Below are 17352 nucleotides of genomic sequence, written 5' to 3' on the forward strand. Positions count from 1 at the left end.
AGTGTAAAATTATTTGTACAAGCTTATAGAGCTAGTTCAACTCTAGTGTAAAATTATTTGAACTAGCTTATAGAGCTAGGTCAACTCTAGTGTAAAATTACTTGAAGTAGCTTATAGAGCTAGTTCAACTCTAGTGTAAAATTATTTGAACTAGATTATAGAGCTAGTTCAACTCTAGTGTAAAATTATTTGTACTAGCCTATAGAGCAAGTTCAACTCTAGTGTAAAATTATTTGTACAAGCTTATAGAGCTAGTTCAACTCTAGTGTAAAATTATTTGAACTAGCTTATAGAGCTAGGTCAACTCTAGTGTAAAATTATTTGAAGTAGCTTATAGAGCTAGTTCAACTCTAGTGTAAAATTATTTGTACTTGATTATAGAGCTAGTTCAACTCTACTGTAAAATTATTTGAACTAAATTATAGAGCTAGTTCAACTCTAGTGTTAAATTATTTGAATTAGCTTATAGAGCTAGGTCAACTATAGTGTAAAATTATTTGAACTAGCTTATAGAGCTAGGTCAACTCTAGTGTAAAATTATTTGAAGTAGCTTATAGAGCTAGTTCAACTCTAGTGTAAAATTATTTGTAAAAGCTTATAGAGCTAGTTCAACTCTAGTGTAAAATTATTTGTACTAGGCTATAGAGCTTGTTCAACTCTAGTGTAAAATTATTTGTACAAGCCTATAGAGCTAGTTCAACTCTAGTGTAAAATTATTTGAACTAGCTTATAGAGCTAGGTCAACTATAGTGTAAAATTATTTGAACTAGCTTATAGAGCTAGGTCAACTCTAGTGTAAAATTACTTGAAGTAGCTTATAGAGCTAGTTCAACTCTAGTGTAAAATTATTTGTACTAGGCTATAGAGCTTGTTCAACTCTAGTGTAAAATTATTTGAAGTAGCTTATAGAGCTAGTTCAACTCTAGTGTAAAATTATTTGTACAAGCTTATAGAGCTAGTTCAACTCTAGTGTAAAATTATTTGTACTAGGCTATAGAGCTTGTTCAACTCTACTGTAAAATTATTGTACAAGCTTATAGAGCTAGTTCAACTCTAGTGTAAAATTATTTGTACTAGGCTATAGAGCTAGTTCAACTCTAGTGTAAAATTATTTGAACTAAATTATAGAGCTAGTTCAACTCTAGTGTTAAATTATTTGAACTAGCTTATATAGCTAGTTCAACTCTAGTGTAAAATTATTTGAACTAGCTTAGAGAGCTAGTTCAACTCTAGTGTAAAATTATTTGTACTAGCCTATAGAGCAAGTTCAACTCTAGTGTAAAATTATTTGTACAAGGTTATAGAGCTAGTTCAACTCTAGTGTAAAATTATTTGAACTAGCTTATAGAGCTAGTTCAACTCTAGTGTCAAATTATTTGAAGTAGCTTACAGAGCTACTTCAACTCTAGTGTAAAATTATTTGTACTAGACTATAGAGCTAGTTCAACTCTACTGTAAAATTATTTGTACAACCTTATAAAGCTAGTGTAACTCTGGTGTAAAATTATTTGAACTAGCTTATAGAGCTAGTTCAACTCTAGTGTAAAAATATTTGTACAAGCTTATAGAGCTAGTTCAACTCTAGTGTAGAATTATTTGTACTAGATTATAGAGCTAGTTCAACTCTAGTGTAAAATTATTTGAAGTAGCTTATAGAGCTAGTTCAACTCTAGTGTAAAATTATTTGAACTAGCTTATAGAGCTAGGTCAACTCTAGTGTAAAATTATTTGTACAAGCTTATAGAGCTAGTTCAACTCTAGTGTAAAATTATTTGTACTAGTCTATAGAGCTTGTTCAACTCTAGTGTAAAATTATTTGAACTAAATTATAGAGCTAGTTCAACTCTAGTGTTAAATTATTTGAATTAGCTTATAGAGCTAGGTCAACTATAGTGTAAAATTATTTGAACTAGCTTATAGAGCTAGGTCAACTCTAGTGTAAAATTATTTGAAGTAGCTTATAGAGCTAGTTCAACTCTAGTGTAAAATTATTTGTAAAAGCTTATAGAGCTAGTTCAACTCTAGTGTAAAATTATTTGTACTAGGCTATAGAGCTTGTTCAACTCTAGTGTAAAATTATTTGTACAAGCCTATAGAGCTAGTTCAACTCTAGTGTAAAATTATTTGAACTAGCTTATAGAGCTAGGTCAACTATAGTGTAAAATTATTTGAACTAGCTTATAGAGCTAGGTCAACTCTAGTGTAAAATTACTTGAAGTAGCTTATAGAGCTAGTTCAACTCTAGTGTAAAATTATTCGTACTAGGCTATAGAGCTTGTTCAACTCTAGTGTAAAATTATTTGAAGTAGCTTATAGAGCTAGTTCAACTCTAGTGTAAAATTATTTGTACAAGCTTATAGAGCTAGTTCAACTCTAGTGTAAAATTATTTGTACTAGGCTATAGAGCTTGTTCAACTCTAGTGTAAAATTATTGTACAAGCTTATAGAGCTAGTTCAACTCTAGTGTAAAATTATTTGTACTAGGCTATAGAGCTAGTTCAACTCTAGTGTAAAATTATTTGAACTAAATTATAGAGCTAGTTCAACTCTAGTGTTAAATTATTTGAACTAGCTTATATAGCTAGTTCAACTCTAGTGTAAAATTATTTGAACTAGCTTAAAGAGCTAGTTCAACTCTAGTGTAAAATTATTTGTACTAGCCTATAGAGCAAGTTCAACTCTAGTGTAAAATTATTTGTACAAGGTTATAGAGCTAGTTCAACTCTAGTGTAAAATTATTTGAACTAGCTTATACAGCTAGTTCAACTCTAGTGTCAAATTATTTGAAGTAGCTTACAGAGCTAGTTCAACTCTAGTGTAAAATTATTTGTACTAGACTATAGAGCTAGTTCAACTCTACTGTAAAATTATTTGTACAACCTTATAAAGCTAGTGTAACTCTGGTGTAAAATTATTTGAACTAGCTTATAGAGCTAGTTCAACTCTGGTGTAAAAATATTTGTACAAGCTTATAGAGCTAGTTCAACTCTAGTGTAGAATTATTTGTACTAGATTATAGAGCTACTTCAACTCTAGTGTAAAATTATTTGACCTAGCTTATAGAGCTAGTTCAACTCTAGTGTAAAATTATTTGTACTAGCCTATAGAGCAAGTTCAACTCTAGTGTAAAATTATTTGTACAAGCTTATAGAGCTAGTTCAACTCTAGTGTAAAATTATTTGTACTAGCCTATAGAGCAAGTTCAACTCTAGTGTAAAATTATTTGTACAAGCTTATAGAGCTAGTTCAACTCTAGTGTAAAATTATTTGAACTAGCTTATAGAGCTAGGTCAACTCTAGTGTAAAATTATTTGAACTAGATTATAGAGCTAGTTCAACTCTAGTGTAAAATTATTTGAACTAGCTTATAGAGCTAGTTCAACTCTAGTGTAAAATTATTTGTACTAGCCTATAGAGCAAGTTCAACTCTAGTGTAAAATTATTTGTACAAGCTTATAGAGCTAGTTCAACTCTAGTGTAAAATTATTTGAACTAGCTTATAGAGCTAGGTCAACTCTAGTGTAAAATTATTTATAGTAGCTTATAGAGCTAGTTCAACTCTAGTGTAAAATTATTTGTACTCGATTATAGAGCTAGTTCAACTCTACTGTAAAATTATTTGAACTAAATTATGGAGTTAGTTCAACTCTAGTGTTAAATTATTTGAACTAGCTTATAGAGCTAGGTCAACTATAGTGTAAAATTATTTGAACTAGCTTATAGAGCTAGGTCAACTCTAGTGTAAAATTATTTGAAGTAGCTTATAGAGCTAGTTCAACTCTAGTGTAAAATTATTTGTACAAGCTTATAGAGCTAGTTCAACTCTAGTGTAAAATTATTTGTACTAGGCTATAGAGCTTGTTCAACTCTAGTGTAAAATTATTTGTACAAGCTTATAGAGCTAGTTCAACTCTAGTGTTAAATTATTTGAACTAGCTTATAGAGCTAGGTCAACTATAGTGTAAAATTATTTGAACTAGCTTATCGAGCTAGGTCAACTCTAGTGTAAAATTATTTGAAGTAGCTTATAGAGCTAGTTCAACTCTAGTGTAAAATTATTTGTACAAGCTTATACAGCTAGTTCAACTCTAGTGTAAAATTATTTGTACTAGGCTATAGAGCTTGTTCAACTATAGTGTAAAATTATTAGAAGTAGCTTATAGAGCTAGTTCAACTCTAGTGTAAAATTATTTGTACAAGCTTATAGAGCTAGTTCAACTCTAGTGTAAAATTATTTGTACTAGGCTATAGAGCTTGTTCAACTCTAGTGTAAAATTATTTGTACAAGCTTATAGAGCTAGTTCAACTCTAGTGTAAAATTAATTGTACTAGGCTATAGAGCTAGTTCAACTCTAGTGTAAAATTATTTGAACTAAATTATAGAGCTAGTTCAACTCTAGTGTTAAATTATTTGAACTAGCTTATAGAGCTAGTTCTACTCTAGTGTAAAATTATTTGAACTAGCTTATAGAGCTAGTTCAACTCTAGTGTAAAATTATTTGTACTAGCCTATAGAGCAAGTTCAACTCTAGTGTAAAATTATTTGTACAAGGTTATAGAGCTTGTTCAACTCTAGTGTAAAATTATTTGAACTAGCTTATAGAGCAAGTTGAACTCTAGTGTAAAATTATTTGTACAAGCTTATAGAGCTAGTTCAACTCTAGTGTAAAATTATTTGAACTAGCTTATAGAGCTAGGTCAACTCTAGTGTAAAATTATTTGAACTCGATTATAGAGCTAGTTCAACTCTACTGTAAAATTATTTGAACTAAATTATAGAGCTAGTTCAACTCTAGTGTTAAATTATTTGAACTAGCTTATAGAGCTAGGTCAACTATAGTGTAAAATTATTTGAACTAGCTTATAGAGCTAGATCAACTATAGTGTAAAATTATTTGAACTAGCTTATAGAGCTAGGTCAACTCTAGTGTAAAATTATTTGAAGTAGCTTATAGAGCTAGTTCAACTCTAGTGTAAAATTATTTGTACAAGCTTATAGAGCAAGTTCAACTCTAGTGTAAAATTATTTGTACTAGGCTATAGAGCAAGTTCAACTCTAGTGTAAAATTATTTGTACAAGCATATAGAGCTAGTTCAACTCTAGTGTAAAATTATTTGAACTAGCTTATAGAGCTAGGTCAACTATAGTGTTAAATTATTTGAACTAGCTTATAGAGCTAGGTCAACTCTAGTGTAAAATTATTTGAAGTAGCTTATAGAGCTAGTTCAACTCTAGTGTAAAATTATTTGTACAAGCATATAGAGCTAGTTCAACTCTAGTGTAAAATTATTTGTACTAGGCTATAGAGCTTGTTCAACTCTAGTGTAAAATTATTTGAAGTAGCTTATAGAGCTAGTTCAACTCTAGTGTAAAATTATTTGTACAAGCTTATAGAGCTAGTTCAACTCTAGTGTAAAATTATTTGTACTAGGCTATAGAGCTTGTTCAACTCTAGTGTAAAATTATTTGTACAAGCTTATAGAGCTAGTGCAACTCTAGTGTAAAATTATTTGTACTAGGCTATAGAGCTAGTTCAACTCTAGTGTAAAATTATTTGAACTAAATTATAGAGCTAGTTCAACTCTAGTGTTAAATTATTTGAACTAGCTTATAGAGCTAGTTCAACTCTAGTGTAAAATTATTTGAACTAGCTTATAGAGCTAGTTCAACTCTAGTGTAAAATTATTTGTACTAGCCCGTAGAGCAAGTTCAACTCTAGTGTAAAATTATTTGTACAAGGTTATAGAGCTTGTTCAATTCTAGTGTAAAATTATTTGAACTAGCTTATAGAGCAAGTTCAACTCTAGTGTAAAATTATTTGTACAAGCTTATAGAGCTAGTTCAACTCTAGTGTAAAATTATTTGAACTAGCTTATAGAGCTAGGTCAACTCTAGTGTAAAATTATTTGAAGTAGCTTATAGAGCTAGTTCAACTCTAGTGTAAAATTATTTGTACTCGATTATAGAGCTAGTTCAACTCTACTGTAAAATTATTTGAACTAAATTATAGAGCTAGTTCAACTCTAGTGTTAAATTATTTGAACTAGCTTATAGAGCTAGGTCAACTATAGTGTAAAATTATTTGAACTAGCTTATAGAGCTAGGTCAACTCTACTGTAAAATTATTTGAAGTAGCTTATAGAGCTAGTTCAACTCTAGTGTAAAATTATTTGTACAAGCTTATAGAGCTAGTTCAACTCTAGTGTAAAATTATTTGTACTAGGCTATAGAGCTTGTTCAACTCTAGTGTAAAATTATTTGTACAAGCTTATAGAGCTAGTTCAACTCTAGTGTAAAATTATTTGAACTAGCTTATAGAGCTAGGTCAACTATAGTGTAAAATTATTTGAACTAGCTTATAGAGCTAGGTCAACTCTAGTGTAAAATTATTTGAAGTAGCTTATAGAGCTAGTTCAACTCTAGTGTAAAATTATTTGTACAAGCTTATAGAGCTAGTTCAACTCTAGTGTAAAATTATTTGTACTAGGCTATAGAGCTTGTTCAACTCTAGTGTAAAATTATTTGAAGTAGCTTATAGAGCTAGTTCAACTCTAGTGTAAAATTATTTGTACAAGCTTATAGAGCTAGTTCAACTCTAGTGTAAAATTATTTGTACTAGGCTATAGAGCTTGTTCAACTCTAGTGTAAAATTATTTGTACAAGCTTATAGAGCTAGTTCAACTCTAGTGTAAAATTATTTGTACTAGCCTATAGAGATAGTTCAACTCTAGTGTAAAATTATTTGAACTAAATTATAGAGCTAGTTCAACTCTAGTGTTAAATTATTTGAACTAGTTTATAGAGCTAGTTCAACTCTAGTTTAAAATTATTTGAACTAGCTTATAGAGCTAGTTCAACTCTAGTGTAAAATTATTTGTACTAGCCTATAGAGCAAGTTCAACTCTAGTGTAAAATTATTTGTACAAGGTTATAGAGCTAGTTCAACTCTAGTGTAAAATTATTTGAACTAGCTTATAGAGCAAGTTCAACTCTAGTGTAAAATTATTTGTACAAGCTTATAGAGATAGTTCAACTCTAGTGTAAAATTATTTGAACTAGCTTATAGAGCTAGGTCAACTCTAGTGTAAAATTATTTGAAGTAGCTTATAGAGCTAGTTCAACTCTACTGTAAACTTATTTGTACTAGATTATAGAGCTAGTTCAACTCTAGTGTAAAATTATTTGTACAAGCTTATGGAGCTAGGTCAACTATAGTGTAAAATTATTTGTACTAGGATATAGAGCTAGTTCAACTCTAGTGTAAAATTATTTGTAGAAGCTTATAGAGCTAGTTCAACTCTAGTGTAAAATTATTTGTACTAGGCTATAGTGCTTGTTCAACTCTAGTGTAAAATTATTTGAAGTAGCTTATAGAGCTAGTTCAACTCTAGTGTAAAATTATTTGAACTAGCTTATAGAGCTAGGTCAACTATAGTGTAAAATTATTTGAACTAGCTTATAGAGCTAGGTCAACTCTAGTGTAAAATTATTTGAAGTAGCTTATAGAGCTAGTTCAACTCTAGTGTAAAATTATTTGTACTAGGTAATAGAGCTTGTTCAACTCTAGTGTAAAATTATTTGTACAAGCTTATAGAGCTAGTTCAACACTAGTGTAAAATTATTTGTACTAGGCTATAGAGCTTGTTCAACTCTAGTGTAAAATTATTTGAAGTAGCTTATAGAGCTAGTTCAACTCTAGTGTAAAATTATTTGTACAAGCTTATAGAGCTAGTTCAACTCTAGTGTAAAATTATTTGTACTAGGCTATAGAGCTAGTTCAACTCTAGTGTAAAATTATTTGTACAAGCTTATAGAGCTAGTTCAACTCTAGTGTAAAATTATTTGTACTAGGCTATAGAGCTTGTTCAACTCTAGTGTAAAATTATTTGTACAAGCTTATAGAGCTAGTTCAACTCTAGTGTAAAATTATTTGAACTAGCTTATAGAGCTAGGTCAACTATAGTGTAAAATTATTTGAACTAGCTTATAGAGCTAGGTCAACTCTAGTGTAAAATTATTTGAAGTAGCTTATAGAGCTAGTTCAACTCTAGTGTAAAATTATTTGTACAAGCTTATAGAGCTAGTTCAACTCTAGTGTAAAATTATTTGTACTAGGCTATAGAGCTAGTTCAACTCTAGTGTAAAATTATTTGAAGTAGCTTATAGAGCTAGTTCAACTCTATTGTAAAATTATTTGTACAAGCTTATAGAGCTAGTTCAACTCTAGTGTAAAATTATTTGTACTAGGCTATAGAGCTAGTTCAACTCTAGTGTAAAATTATTTGTACAAGCTTATAGAGCTAGTTCAACTCTAGTGTAAAATTATTTGTACTAGGCTATAGAGCTTGTTCAACTCTAGTGTAAAATTATTTGTACAAGCTTATAGAGCTAGTTCAACTCTAGTGTAAAATTATTTGAACTAGCTTATAGAGCTAGGTCAACTATAGTGTAAAATTATTTGAACTAGCTTATAGAGCTAGGTCAGCTCTAGTGTAAAATTATTTGAAGTAGCTTATAGAGCTGTTCAACTCTAGTGTAAAATTATTTGTACAAACTTATAGAGCTAGTTCAACTCTAGTGTAAAATTATTTGTACTAGGCTATAGAGCTTGTTCAACTCTAGTGTAAAATTATTTGAAGTAGCTTATAGAGCTAGTTCAACTCTAGTGTAAAATTATTTGTACAAGCTTATAGAGCTAGTTCAACTCTAGTGTAAAATTATTTGTACTAGGCTATAGAGCTTGTTCAACTCTAGTGTAAAATTATTTGTACAAGCTTATAGAGCTAGTTCAACTCTAGTGTAAAATTATTTGTACAAGCTTATAGAGCTAGTTCAACTCTAGTGTAAAATTATTTGTACTAGGCTATAGAGCTTGTTCAACTCTAGTGTAAAATTATTTGTACAAGCTTATAGAGCTAGTTCAACTCTAGTGTAAAATTATTTGAACTAGCTTATAGAGCTAGGTCAACTATAGTGTAAAATTATTTGAACTAGCTTATAGAGCTAGGTCAACTCTAGTGTAAAATTATTTGAAGTAGCTTATAGAGCTAGTTCAACTCTAGTGTAAAATTATTTGTACAAGCTTATAGAGCTAGTTCAACTCTAGTGTAAAATTATTTGTACTAGGCTATAGAGCTTGTTCAACTCTAGTGTAAAATTATTTGTACAAGCTTATAGAGCTAGTTCAACTCTAGTGTAAAATTATTTGAACTAGCTTATAGAGCTAGGTCAACTATAGTGTAAAATTATTTGAACTAGCTTATAGAGCTAGGTCAACTCTAGTGTAAAATTATTTGAAGTAGCTTATAGAGCTAGTTCAACTCTAGTGTAAAATTATTTGTACAAGCTTATAGAGCTAGTTCAACTCTAGTGTAAAATTATTTGTACTAGGCTATAGAGCTAGTTCAACTCTAGTGTAAAATTATTTGAAGTAGCTTATAGAGCTAGTTCAACTCTATTGTAAAATTATTTGTACAAGCTTATAGAGCTAGTTCAACTCTAGTGTAAAATTATTTGTACTAGGCTATAGAGCTAGTTCAACTCTAGTGTAAAATTATTTGTACAAGCTTATAGAGCTAGTTCAACTCTAGTGTAAAATTATTTGTACTAGGCTATAGAGCTTGTTCAACTCTAGTGTAAAATTATTTGTACAAGCTTATAGAGCTAGTTCAACTCTAGTGTAAAATTATTTGAACTAGCTTATAGAGCTAGGTCAACTATAGTGTAAAATTATTTGAACTAGCTTATAGAGCTAGGTCAACTCTAGTGTAAAATTATTTGAAGTAGCTTATAGAGCTAGTTCAACTCTAGTGTAAAATTATTTGTACAAGCTTATAGAGCTAGTTCAACTCTAGTGTAAAATTATTTGTACTAGGCTATAGAGCTTGTTCAACTCTAGTGTAAAATTATTTGAAGTAGCTTATAGAGCTAGTTCAACTCTAGTGTAAAATTATTTGTACAAGCTTATAGAGCTAGTTCAACTCTAGTGTAAAATTATTTGTACTAGGCTATAGAGCTTGTTCAACTCTAGTGTAAAATTATTTGTACAAGCTTATAGAGCTAGTTCAACTCTAGTGTAAAATTATTTGTACTAGCCTATAGAGATAGTTCAACTCTAGTGTAAAATTATTTGAACTAAATTATAGAGCTAGTTCAACTCTAGTGTTAAATTATTTGAACTAGTTTATAGAGCTAGTTCAACTCTAGTTTAAAATTATTTGAACTAGCTTATAGAGCTAGTTCAACTCTAGTGTAAAATTATTTGTACTAGCCTATAGAGCAAGTTCAACTCTAGTGTAAAATTATTTGTACAAGGTTATAGAGCTAGTTCAACTCTAGTGTAAAATTATTTGAACTAGCTTATAGAGCAAGTTCAACTCTAGTGTAAAATTATTTGTACAAGCTTATAGAGATAGTTCAACTCTAGTGTAAAATTATTTGAACTAGCTTATAGAGCTAGGTCAACTCTAGTGTAAAATTATTTGAAGTAGCTTATAGAGCTAGTTCAACTCTACTGTAAACTTATTTGTACTAGATTATAGAGCTAGTTCAACTCTAGTGTAAAATTATTTGTACAAGCTTATGGAGCTAGGTCAACTATAGTGTAAAATTATTTGTACTAGGATATAGAGCTAGTTCAACTCTAGTGTAAAATTATTTGTAGAAGCTTATAGAGCTAGTTCAACTCTAGTGTAAAATTATTTGTACTAGGCTATAGTGCTTGTTCAACTCTAGTGTAAAATTATTTGAAGTAGCTTATAGAGCTAGTTCAACTCTAGTGTAAAATTATTTGAACTAGCTTATAGAGCTAGGTCAACTATAGTGTAAAATTATTTGAACTAGCTTATAGAGCTAGGTCAACTCTAGTGTAAAATTATTTGAAGTAGCTTATAGAGCTAGTTCAACTCTAGTGTAAAATTATTTGTACTAGGTAATAGAGCTTGTTCAACTCTAGTGTAAAATTATTTGTACAAGCTTATAGAGCTAGTTCAACACTAGTGTAAAATTATTTGTACTAGGCTATAGAGCTTGTTCAACTCTAGTGTAAAATTATTTGAAGTAGCTTATAGAGCTAGTTCAACTCTAGTGTAAAATTATTTGTACAAGCTTATAGAGCTAGTTCAACTCTAGTGTAAAATTATTTGTACTAGGCTATAGAGCTAGTTCAACTCTAGTGTAAAATTATTTGTACAAGCTTATAGAGCTAGTTCAACTCTAGTGTAAAATTATTTGTACTAGGCTATAGAGCTTGTTCAACTCTAGTGTAAAATTATTTGTACAAGCTTATAGAGCTAGTTCAACTCTAGTGTAAAATTATTTGAACTAGCTTATAGAGCTAGGTCAACTATAGTGTAAAATTATTTGAACTAGCTTATAGAGCTAGGTCAACTCTAGTGTAAAATTATTTGAAGTAGCTTATAGAGCTAGTTCAACTCTAGTGTAAAATTATTTGTACAAGCTTATAGAGCTAGTTCAACTCTAGTGTAAAATTATTTGTACTAGGCTATAGAGCTAGTTCAACTCTAGTGTAAAATTATTTGAAGTAGCTTATAGAGCTAGTTCAACTCTATTGTAAAATTATTTGTACAAGCTTATAGAGCTAGTTCAACTCTAGTGTAAAATTATTTGTACTAGGCTATAGAGCTAGTTCAACTCTAGTGTAAAATTATTTGTACAAGCTTATAGAGCTAGTTCAACTCTAGTGTAAAATTATTTGTACTAGGCTATAGAGCTTGTTCAACTCTAGTGTAAAATTATTTGTACAAGCTTATAGAGCTAGTTCAACTCTAGTGTAAAATTATTTGAACTAGCTTATAGAGCTAGGTCAACTATAGTGTAAAATTATTTGAACTAGCTTATAGAGCTAGGTCAGCTCTAGTGTAAAATTATTTGAAGTAGCTTATAGAGCTGTTCAACTCTAGTGTAAAATTATTTGTACAAACTTATAGAGCTAGTTCAACTCTAGTGTAAAATTATTTGTACTAGGCTATAGAGCTTGTTCAACTCTAGTGTAAAATTATTTGAAGTAGCTTATAGAGCTAGTTCAACTCTAGTGTAAAATTATTTGTACAAGCTTATAGAGCTAGTTCAACTCTAGTGTAAAATTATTTGTACTAGGCTATAGAGCTTGTTCAACTCTAGTGTAAAATTATTTGTACAAGCTTATAGAGCTAGTTCAACTCTAGTGTAAAATTATTTGTACAAGCTTATAGAGCTAGTTCAACTCTAGTGTAAAATTATTTGTACTAGGCTATAGAGCTTGTTCAACTCTAGTGTAAAATTATTTGTACAAGCTTATAGAGCTAGTTCAACTCTAGTGTAAAATTATTTGAACTAGCTTATAGAGCTAGGTCAACTATAGTGTAAAATTATTTGAACTAGCTTATAGAGCTAGGTCAACTCTAGTGTAAAATTATTTGAAGTAGCTTATAGAGCTAGTTCAACTCTAGTGTAAAATTATTTGTACAAGCTTATAGAGCTAGTTCAACTCTAGTGTAAAATTATTTGTACTAGGCTATAGAGCTTGTTCAACTCTAGTGTAAAATTATTTGTACAAGCTTATAGAGCTAGTTCAACTCTAGTGTAAAATTATTTGAACTAGCTTATAGAGCTAGGTCAACTATAGTGTAAAATTATTTGAACTAGCTTATAGAGCTAGGTCAACTCTAGTGTAAAATTATTTGAAGTAGCTTATAGAGCTAGTTCAACTCTAGTGTAAAATTATTTGTACAAGCTTATAGAGCTAGTTCAACTCTAGTGTAAAATTATTTGTACTAGGCTATAGAGCTAGTTCAACTCTAGTGTAAAATTATTTGAAGTAGCTTATAGAGCTAGTTCAACTCTATTGTAAAATTATTTGTACAAGCTTATAGAGCTAGTTCAACTCTAGTGTAAAATTATTTGTACTAGGCTATAGAGCTAGTTCAACTCTAGTGTAAAATTATTTGTACAAGCTTATAGAGCTAGTTCAACTCTAGTGTAAAATTATTTGTACTAGGCTATAGAGCTTGTTCAACTCTAGTGTAAAATTATTTGTACAAGCTTATAGAGCTAGTTCAACTCTAGTGTAAAATTATTTGAACTAGCTTATAGAGCTAGGTCAACTATAGTGTAAAATTATTTGAACTAGCTTATAGAGCTAGGTCAACTCTAGTGTAAAATTATTTGAAGTAGCTTATAGAGCTAGTTCAACTCTAGTGTAAAATTATTTGTACAAGCTTATAGAGCTAGTTCAACTCTAGTGTAAAATTATTTGTACTAGGCTATAGAGCTAGTTCAACTCTAGTGTAAAATTATTTGAAGTAGCTTATAGAGCTAGTTCAACTCTATTGTAAAATTATTTGTACAAGCTTATAGAGCTAGTTCAACTCTAGTGTAAAATTATTTGTACTAGGCTATAGAGCTAGTTCAACTCTAGTGTAAAATTATTTGTACAAGCTTATAGAGCTAGTTCAACTCTAGTGTAAAATTATTTGTACTAGGCTATAGAGCTTGTTCAACTCTAGTGTAAAATTATTTGTACAAGCTTATAGAGCTAGTTCAACTCTAGTGTAAAATTATTTGAACTAGCTTATAGAGCTAGGTCAATTATAGTGTAAAATTATTTGAACTAGCTTATAGAGCTAGGTCATCTCTAGTGTAAAATTATTTGAAGTAGCTTATAGAGCTGTTCAACTCTAGTGTAAAATTATTTGTACAAGCTTATAGAGCTAGTTCAACTCTAGTGTAAAATTATTTGTACTAGGCTATAGAGCTTGTTCAACTCTAGTGTAAAATTATTTGAAGTAGCTTATAGAGCTAGTTCAACTCTAGTGTAAAATTATTTGTACTAGCCTATAGAGCAAGTTCAACTCTAGTGTAAAATTATTTGTACAAGGTTATAGAGCTAGTTCAACTCTAGTGTAAAATTATTTGAACTAGCTTATAGAGCAAGTTCAACTCTAGTGTAAAATTATTTGTACAAGCTTATAAAGCTAGGTCAACTCTAGTGTAAAATTATTTGAACTAGCTTATAGAGCTAGGTCAACTCTAGTGTAAAATTATTTGAAGTAGCTTATAGAGCTAGTTCAACTCTAGTGTAAAATTATTTGAACTAGCTTATAGAGCTAGTTCAACTCTAGTGTAAAATTATTTGTACTAGGCTATAGAGCTAGTTCAACTCTAGTGTAAAATTATTTGAAGTAGCTTATAGAGCTAGTTCAACTCTATTGTAAAATTATTTGTACAAGCTTATAGAGCTAGTTCAACTCTAGTGTAAAATTATTTGTACTAGGCTATAGAGCTAGTTCAACTCTAGTGTAAAATTATTTGTACAAGCTTATAGAGCTAGTTCAACTCTAGTGTAAAATTATTTGTACTAGGCTATAGAGCTTGTTCAACTCTAGTGTAAAATTATTTGTACAAGCTTATAGAGCTAGTTCAACTCTAGTGTAAAATTATTTGAACTAGCTTATAGAGCTAGGTCAACTATAGTGTAAAATTATTTGAACTAGCTTATAGAGCTAGGTCAACTCTAGTGTAAAATTATTTGAAGTAGCTTATAGAGCTAGTTCAACTCTAGTGTAAAATTATTTGTACAAGCTTATAGAGCTAGTTCAACTCTAGTGTAAAATTATTTGTACTAGGCTATAGAGCTTGTTCAACTCTAGTGTAAAATTATTTGTACAAGCTTATAGAGCTAGTTCAACTCTAGTGTAAAATTATTTGAACTAGCTTATAGAGCTAGGTCAACTATAGTGTAAAATTATTTGAACTAGCTTATAGAGCTAGGTCAACTCTAGTGTAAAATTATTTGAAGTAGCTTATAGAGCTAGTTCAACTCTAGTGTAAAATTATTTGTACAAGCTTATAGAGCTAGTTCAACTCTAGTGTAAAATTATTTGTACTAGGCTATAGAGCTTGTTCAACTCTAGTGTAAAATTATTTGAAGTAGCTTATAGAGCTAGTTCAACTCTAGTGTAAAATTATTTGTACAAGCTTATAGAGCTAGTTCAACTCTAGTGTAAAATTATTTGTACTAGGCTATAGAGCTTGTTCAACTCTAGTGTAAAATTATTTGTACAAGCTTATAGAGCTAGTTCAACTCTAGTGTAAAATTATTTGTACAAGCTTATAGAGCTAGTTCAACTCTAGTGTAAAATTATTTGTACTAGGCTATAGAGCTTGTTCAACTCTAGTGTAAAATTATTTGTACAAGCTTATAGAGCTAGTTCAACTCTAGTGTAAAATTATTTGAACTAGCTTATAGAGCTAGGTCAACTATAGTGTAAAATTATTTGAACTAGCTTATAGAGCTAGGTCAACTCTAGTGTAAAATTATTTGAAGTAGCTTATAGAGCTAGTTCAACTCTAGTGTAAAATTATTTGTACAAGCTTATAGAGCTAGTTCAACTCTAGTGTAAAATTATTTGTACTAGGCTATAGAGCTTGTTCAACTCTAGTGTAAAATTATTTGAAGTAGCTTATAGAGCTAGTTCAACTCTAGTGTAAAATTATTTGTACAAGCTTATAGAGCTAGTTCAACTCTAGTGTAAAATTATTTGAACTAGCTTATAGAGCTAGGTCAACTATAGTGTAAAATTATTTGAACTAGCTTATAGAGCTAGGTCAACTCTAGTGTAAAATTATTTGAAGTAGCTTATAGAGCTAGTTCAACTCTAGTGTAAAATTATTTGTACAAGCTTATAGAGCTAGTTCAACTCTAGTGTAAAATTATTTGTACTAGGCTATAGAGCTTGTTCAACTCTAGTGTAAAATTATTTGAAGTAGCTTATAGAGCTAGTTCAACTCTAGTGTAAAATTATTTGTACAAGCTTATAGAGCTAGTTCAACTCTAGTGTAAAATTATTTGTACTAGGCTATAGAGCTTGTTCAACTCTAGTGTAAAATTATTTGTACAAGCTTATAGAGCTAGTTCAACTCTAGTGTAAAATTATTTGTACAAGCTTATAGAGCTAGTTCAACTCTAGTGTAAAATTATTTGTACTAGGCTATAGAGCTTGTTCAACTCTAGTGTAAAATTATTTGTACAAGCTTATAGAGCTAGTTTAACTCTAGTGTAAAATTATTTGAACTAGCTTATAGAGCTAGGTCAACTATAGTGTAAAATTATTTGAACTAGCTTATAGAGCTAGGTCAACTCTAGTGTAAAATTATTTGAAGTAGCTTATAGAGCTAGTTCAACTCTAGTGTAAAATTATTTGTACAAGCTTATAGAGCTAGTTCAACTCTAGTGTAAAATTATTTGTACTAGGCTATAGAGCTTGTTCAACTCTAGTGTAAAATTATTTGTACAAGCTTATAGAGCTAGTTCAACTCTAGTGTAAAATTATTTGAACTAGCTTATAGAGCTAGGTCAACTATAGTGTAAAATTATTTGAACTAGCTTATAGAGCTAGGTCAACTCTAGTGTAAAATTATTTGAAGTAGCTTATAGAGCTAGTTCAACTCTAGTGTAAAATTATTTGTACTAGGCTATAGAGCTTGTTCAACTCTAGTGTAAAATTATTTGTACAAGCTTATAGAGCTAGTTCAACTCTAGTGTAAAATTATTTGAACTAGCTTATAGAGCTAGGTCAACTATAGTGTAAAATTATTTAAACTAGCTTATAGAGCTAGGTCAAACCTAGTGTAAAATTATTTGAAGTAGTTTATAGAGCTAGTTCAACTCTAGTGTAAAATTATTTGTACAAGCTTATAGAGCTAGTTCAACTCTAGTGTAAAATTATTTGTACAAGCTTATAGAGCTAGTTCAACTCTAGTGTAAAATTATTTGTACTTGGCTATAGAGCTTGTTCAACTCTAGTGTAAAATTATTTGTACAAGCTTATAGAGCTAGTTCAACTCTAGTGTAAAATTATTTGAACTAGCTTATAGAGCTAGGTCAACTATAGTGTAAAATTATTTGAACTAGCTTATAGAGCTAGGTCAACTCTAGTGTAAAATTATTTGAAGTAGCTTATAGAGCTAGTTCAACTCTAGTGTAAAATTATTTGTACTAGGCTATAGAGCTTGTTCAACTCTAGTGTAAAATTATTTGTACAAGCTTATAGAGCTAGTTCAACTCTAGTGTAAAATTATTTGAACTAGCTTATAGAGCTAGGTCAACTATAGTGTAAAATTATTTGAACTAGCTTATAGAGCTATGTCAACTCTAGTGTAAAATTATTTGAAGTAGCTTATAGAGCTAGTTCAACTCTAGTGTAAAATTATTTGTACAAGCTTATAGAGCTAGTTCAACTCTAGTGTAAAATTATTTGTACTAGGCTATAGAGCTTGTTCAACTCTAGTGTAAAATTATTTGTACAAGCTTATAGAGCTAGTTCAACTCTAGTGTAAAATTATTTGAACTA

Source organism: Aegilops tauschii, chromosome 5 (genome assembly GCF_002575655.3).
Source record: "Aegilops tauschii subsp. strangulata cultivar AL8/78 chromosome 5, Aet v6.0, whole genome shotgun sequence".
Classification (NCBI taxonomy): Eukaryota; Viridiplantae; Streptophyta; class Magnoliopsida; order Poales; family Poaceae; genus Aegilops; species Aegilops tauschii.